Source organism: Coregonus lavaretus, assembly GCF_964263955.1.
Source record: "Coregonus lavaretus genome assembly, chromosome: 2".
Taxonomy (NCBI): domain Eukaryota; kingdom Metazoa; phylum Chordata; class Actinopteri; order Salmoniformes; family Salmonidae; genus Coregonus; species Coregonus lavaretus.
In genome coordinates, this window is record NC_139989.1 from 53,644,187 (window position 1) to 53,651,661 (window position 7,475).

The following is a 7,475-nucleotide window of genomic DNA, read 5'->3' on the forward strand; positions in this document are numbered from 1 at the left end:
TTTAGCCTGATTGGACATTTAGTGGCAGATAAGACGTCTAGATTAGAACACTGATAACTACTTTTGCCGTGATATAATTGATTAGAAAAAAAATCCCTTCCTTTTCCCGTTTGGCAGTGCGTCGCCCATATCGCCCTAATGAACACACGGCCCCTGCCTACACCACATAGAAAATACACACCCTGACTCAACAAATAAGACTCCCCAGAGTCAGGGCGTGACACAGAGGGCTATGCAAGAAACTACATAAGATTATTTTTCAGTTAATATCCATTGTTGCCGTTTTTAGAATTGTAAACACTTTTTTGGAGAGTTTGAAATTGGGTCCTTTGCTCCGGACAAGGGCATTTCCAGGCATGGAAATGAATAATGAAAGTATTTAGAAAATTCCAAAAACAAATATTTTCCCTTATAAAATACCCCTATATTTGCTTTTTAAGTTCAAATAATGAAAAAAAAAATATATTTTTACTATAACAATAAAGTTTCCCTGCCAGACAAGGATTGTCCTGACATTCAAGAATCCCTGATTAATGTTGAGGAGTACTTTATACTTCATCTATTTGTAACAGAGCAATATTCCCCAGCCACATAATAGCCTGCAGACCCATTATGACATGCACCAACCTCATAAAGACCACTTTTTGAGAACTTTTGAAGTGTTATCATGAAATTGGTGTTGTTTAACTTATATAAAAAATGTTGGGTGATTAGTTTGATATGTTGTTTCTGGTTGCTGAATTGGTTTTTCCTTATATATGCAGGCTACACAATGAGCAAAAAATAACAGTCGCCCCATTCACAGAACCATTTCTATATGTAACAGGGTTATATTGGTGATTCCCCTTGCCACATTATTGTTAAGCCAATGGGTTTTTGGTTTTGTCTTGCCTTCACCTACTCAACATGGCATCTTATTGGCTGGTTGGCGTAGCTTGCTTACGAGGGAGGATGTTTCAGTTAGAATCGTCCCAGTGAACAAGCACCAAACCAGCGGTAAGTTGTTGGTTGCAAAGCACTGTACGTCAAAAGTGATTTTTATACTCCCAAGTGATGATGTAAATGTATAATTTATATCAATTTGTTTGTAAATGTTATTCGAACATCACACATAAGATGCAGTGTTTTTTGGTGAATATTTGTTGTAGAGAATTCCAGCTAATACTAGCTAGCAACTTACTGTGTCTGGTGGGGGGTTTGTATATTTTGTACAGTGCAATTTTGTGCTGTTCCTATCAGGTACATTGTTAAAGATATTATATTGTAATTGTATTATTTTGGTAACTACATGCCCCAGTGAACAAGCACCAAACCAGCGTGCGTGAGTGCAGAGTTGGATGGTGAGCCGTGCATTGCATGACTTGCAATTTTGTGCTGTTCCTATCAGAATAAAGCTCCATGACTGGTGTTACAAGATGGAGTTCGTGTTGATGATTGATTGTACACAACGCAAGAAGAGTACTGTTACATATAGGCACATTCAAAGTGACGGTTGGGAGGGTTGTAGTAAGCTGCATGATTGTCCTCAATAAAACCCCACCTGTTTAGGCTATAATTGTGTCCTCTGTTGAGTAATGGCAGGTTGGTGCATCAACCATTAACCATTAATGGTTGGCTTTAATTTGTTTGAGGCCCGCCAGAAAAACAGTTTTACCTTTCTGTTTGTTTTGTTGCATAAAAGGAGACTAGTTTGTCTAGTCAATCATTTGCATGTGTTTGTACAGCAGCAAGTAGTGAAGAAACTGTGTTCTAAAGTGTCCGCATACATGTATTTACCTACAGTGTGTATATCAGCTGAGTTAGCTTTGTAGAGTGTTTAACGCCAGAACTCATATCAGTCCTCCACACCCATGTCATCACCCTCCATTGTGCAAGATAAATGAAAGTAGTCCACAGAGAGGCTATGGTGGGGAAGTACACTGTGTAAGAGACATGGGATTTTATGAGTGTAGGTCATGCTTCACAAAGTTAGCACGACCCGGAGCTATGGAAATAAATTACTTATTTACATAGCCTCTAACTGTATGGCTCTGGCATGAAATACAAAGATAGCATGGGCATAGCCTAGTGAGCAAAAGACAACACCCAAAAGACAATAAAAGAGCTCACAGCATTAGGCCTAGTTTAGTACCGTTCTTGTAAGACTATCTATTTGATTTAAAAATACTTATACATTCCTTTTTTACATAGCCTTTATGCATTTGACATGGATAACTGTCACGATCGTCTAACATAGAGGACCAATGCGCAGCGTTGAAGGTGAACATATTTTATTACTATAAATGATCACACGATCAAAAACACAAACGAAAACGTGACGTCTACGGTTTAACACGAACCGAAATGAACAAGAAACCACAAACACAACGTGAAAGACAGATAGTTAAATATGGCTCCCAATCAGAGACAACGAGCCAACAGCTGACACTCGTTACCTCTGATTGGGAGTCACTCAAACAAAGAAATACAATAACCTAGAACCCACAACAAAACATAGAAACTAACACCCTGGCTCAACATACGAGAGTCCCCCGAGCCAGGGCGTGACAGTACCCCCCCCTAAAGGCGCGGACTCCGACCGCGCCAACGAAACACAACAGGGGAGGGACCGGGTGGGCACTCCGCCTAGGCGGCGGATCCGGCTCCAGTGGAACAGGCACGTGCCGTGCCGGACCGACGACGCACACCACTGGCTTGGTGTGGGGAACAGGCACGGGCCGTGCTGCACTGACGACGCACACCACTGGCTTGGTGTGGGGAGCAGGAGCGGGCCGGACAGGGCTGACGAACCGCCCCACAGACTTGGTGCTGGGAGCAGGAATGGGCCGGACCGGGCTGGCGACGCGCACCACAGACCTGGTGCGGAGAGCAGGAACGGGCAGAGCCGGGCTGACGAGACGCACCACAGACTTGACGCGGGGAGCAGGAATGGGCCGGACCGGGCTGGCGACGCGCACCCCCGACCTGGTGCGGGGAGCAGGAACGGGCAGAGCCGGGCTGACGAGACGCACCACAGACTTGACGCGGGGAGCAGGAATGGGCCGGACCGGGCTGGCGACGCGCACCCCCGACCTGGTGCGGGGAGCAGGAACGGGCAGAGCCGGGCTGACGAGATGCACCACAGACTTGATGCGGGGAGCAGGAATGGGCCGGACTGGGCTGGCGACGCGCACCGCAGGTTCGGTGCGGGGAGCAGGAATAGACCGGACCGTACTGGGGACACACACCACTGGCTCTACACCGGGATCTGGAACGGGCCGGACCGGACTGGCAACACACGCCAGTACCTCTCGCCGTGCCTCCACACCTTCCATCCCCTCTTCTACCAGTGGCCCCCGTAACCCGGCGGCCTTCTCCGGCAACCCACTGGACCGCTCTATCGCGGCCTCCTGCTGGTCCGCCGTCGTGAGCCCCCCCCTAAAAATTTTCGGGGCGTCTCTCCTACCCGTGGACCACGTCTCCATATCCCTCGCCAGCTTCTCGCCCTTCTGCCATAATGTCAAGCCCTTGTCTTCCTCCCTCGGCTTGACCCAGTCCAGGAGGCGAAGGAGATCTGTGAGGGATCTCCCTGGCGATGGCTCCTGAACACGCTGCTTGGTCCCATCTTGGTGGTTTCTTCTGTCACGATCGTCTAACATAGAGGACCAATGCGCAGCGTTGAAGGTGAACATATTTTATTACTATAAATGATCACACGATCAAAAACACAAACGAAAACGTGACGTCTACGGTTTAACACGAACCGAAATGAACAAGAAACCACAAACACAACGTGAAAGACAGATAGTTAAATATGGCTCCCAATCAGAGACAACGAGCCAACAGCTGACACTCGTTACCTCTGATTGGGAGTCACTCAAACAAAGAAATACAATAACCTAGAACCCACAACAAAACATAGAAACTAACACCCTGGCTCAACATACGAGAGTCCCCCGAGCCAGGGCGTGACAATAACATAGAAGCTTGTTGTAATTTCAGGGAAAAGGTTAATAGCTTGTTATTTTAGGCCTAGGCAGCTAGGCTTTATTTATTTATTGAAAAGTGTGACGACAATACAACTCCTGATTGTCGTGGAGCTTTATTTGGGTGCAATGAGGCTGGACGCGAGGCTACCATGGAGGATAGGTGTAGGCCTCCATTGTCATTGTCATTGCACATTGGGACATGGGAAATGGGAAGATGGCGGAAGCGGATGATGAAGTGGAATCTGAGTACAATGGCGGTAGAATCAAGGAGAATTGGAGTATTGTTCAAAAGAATGGAAAACGGAGCAAAGTAGGGTACAGTGATGAGAATGACCCTTCGTATCTAGTAGGAGTACAGTTTGTTAATAAGGAGCAGCCGAGCAGAGTACCAATCTTGAAGAAACCATTTGAGTTATCCAAACTGGTGGAGAGAGTGCTGGGTAAAGTGAAGATGTGAGGATCACGAGAGTTGGGCTTATTTAGATTTTTTGTGATTCTGTGGAACAGAAGGAACGTGTGTTGTGTATTAATCGATTTCATAAGTTTGAAGTGTTGTGTGTGTCTCTTCGGAACAGGGCACCCCTCAAGAGGGTTATATCTGGCGTTTCGTGGGAAGTTGATTTGGAAGAGAAGAAAAATATTCCTGGAGAACCAAAAGAAGGAAGAAGTGGGAGTTTTGTTTGTTTAGGCAATGTACTATTTTTATTAGTGTGGATTGTTAGAATCACTATTAAGTATGGATTTATTTATGTACTTTATTTTTGGTTTCAAACAGTCAAGCTGGTGGTGGCAATACAACTTTTGGATGTAGTCCACCATAAAACAAACAGAAGAAGATAGAACTCCCACAATGCAGTGCGTTTTCAAAATGTCGCCCTCCTTCGTGATCTGACTTCTGTGCCATCAGACAACAACAAACCATAGCTTCATTTAGCAAATCTGACAGTCTACATGAAGACTTTTATTTAATGAAGCATGAGACTGCTGATTACAGCTGCCAGACGAATTCATAAACGGCCTCTGTGCAGTTCCACATCATGTATAAGTTCGGCAGCGAGTTGCTCCGGAGCTGCTACGAAGAGCGGCCTGCAGTTCAGAGATGACCAGCTAATCTGCGGTTCGACCCGGGAGTTGGTCCAGAGGCTTCGCGGACAGGTGGACGTGAGGATGGAATTCATAAGTGAGGAAGAGGAGGGTGCTCTCATTAAAGAACTCGAGCCTGGGCTGAGGAAGAAAATATATGAGTTCGACCACTGGGACGATGTAAGTTGTAAATTGACCTTGCTTGTTGACTACAAAGTGCCTAGATAAAGGATGTGGCTAAAGCTGCTGCACGTCCTCCGCTCCAACCTACACTCAGAGGGGCTGCTTCAGTATGCAAGGAGGAACTCTTTTGGTTAATTTCCCTATTGGCATCATGCAAATGCTTTGTAGTCTTATATTTCACTTACAAACATGTAGAGAAAACAGTAGCAGCAATAACAACAATATCCATATTCTACTAGATGCTGTAAAGTTTCATATTTGGATTGAGTTAGGCTATTAATCATCGTCATCATGCATTAAAAGTTTAATAGATCTTCATTTAGATAGAGAAATCAGGGCCCGGTTTCCCAATAGCGATGCAATTTAGGCTTATGCGTGTTTTAACGATGCATCGGCCGAAGATGTAACATGCGTTTCCCAAAACACCACGCAGAAAGAACGTTTGCCAAGTGCATCGTTGGATCGTTTATTGATACTGATAGGTATGAGAGAAAAAAGTTAGCTGTACTCTCAGATCAGCTTTCTCCATTTAAATCTCACCTTCACTTTAGAATTATTCCACAATAATAGCTCCAGAGAGATATTAGCTCCAGAGAGATATTATCACCTAGGCCTATATGACTGCAATTATTGAGGCTGCTTATTGTAATACTTACCCAATAGTTATGCACTAAATCACAGATTTGGCACAATATTGCACACGTTACACATCATGAAATACACTGAACAAAAATATAAACGCAACATGTAAAGTGTTGGTCCCATGTTTCATGAGCTGAAATACAAAATCCCAGACATTTTCCATACGCACAAAAAGCTTATCTCTCTCAAATGTTGTGCACAAATTTGTTTACATCCCTGTTAGTGAGCATTTCTTCTATGCCAAGAGAATCCATCCACCTGACAGGTGTTGCATATCAATAAGCTGATTAAACAGCATGATCATTACACAGGTGCACCTTGTGCTAGGTACAATAAAAGGCCACTCTAAGGTGGTGAGGAGTATTTCTGTCTGTAATAAAGTCCTTTTGTGGAGAAAAAACTCATTCTGATTGGCAGGGCCTGGCTCTCCAGTGGGTGAGCCTGGCTGCCAAGTAGGTGGGCCTATGCCCTCCAAGGCCCACCCATGGCTGCACCCCTGCCCAGTCATGTGAAATCCATAGATTAGGGCCTAATTTATTTATAATAGACTGTTTTTATAGACTGTTTTCCTTATATGAACTGTAAATCTTTGAAATTGTTGCATGTTGTGTTTTATATTTGTGTTCAGTGGAGAGAGCGTAGAAGTGAGAAGGAATAGATCAGCTAGCTGCAGGCAAGAGTGTGAGGCAAAAATAACAGAAAGTGTAGCCTACAATTAGCAAAATAGAACTCAATTTACTGAACATGAAATAGATTTCAACATGATTGAAATATATGGGCCTATGTCAGTGGTGGTTGGTGCCGTTTAAGATGAGGGAGGAAGATTATTTTTATGATGAGCATGGCCTTATTTCTATTACAGCATATTAGATGACTGTCATTCATATTTCATTTACCCAGCTCAATGTAACATCGATAGGTTTAGGCTACTACATGATACTACTTCATGATTTTCCCTATACCCATCATAAGGTTGCTACAATCTAGCCTATGAATGAAAGTTTACAACGTAGGTGCACTGCTCGAGAGAAAATAGAGTAATCAAGGTGACAGACAATGACACATTCAATACCGCCTTGTACACTCTTGCCTGCAGCTAGCTGATCTATTCCTTCTAACTTCTACGCTCTCTCCTCCTCTCATCTTTTCCCTTTGCTTGTAGACTTCAGTGCACAACAAATCAGCTGTCTGTGACCAGGCGAAAATACCTTTCCAAGCCAAACCTTCATATCATAACCGCTAACCGCTACACTCAGCCTACATCGTTGTCACCATATTAGCTAACGTCATAGTCAACAAAGCTACTAGAACTAACGCGTTAGTAAACCCATTACAATCATGCAGTACTGTGTACAGTCAATAAATTAATAAAACCAAAAGCTTACCTTGACTTTGAAGAGTTCCAGTGTTGGATAGCCATAGCCAGCTAGCTAAGTAGCATCCCTCTCTGTCTGAGCTGGGTGTTTTGAGTAGGCAGCTAAGTGAAAGTGAAGAGCAAAGCCTATTCATGGTTACCGGGAGACCGAGTATGCTCGGTGGGGAGCTGTGTGTGAGGGGGGAATGGATCGCCTCCGAGCTGTGGCTTTCTCTGAGGGCAGC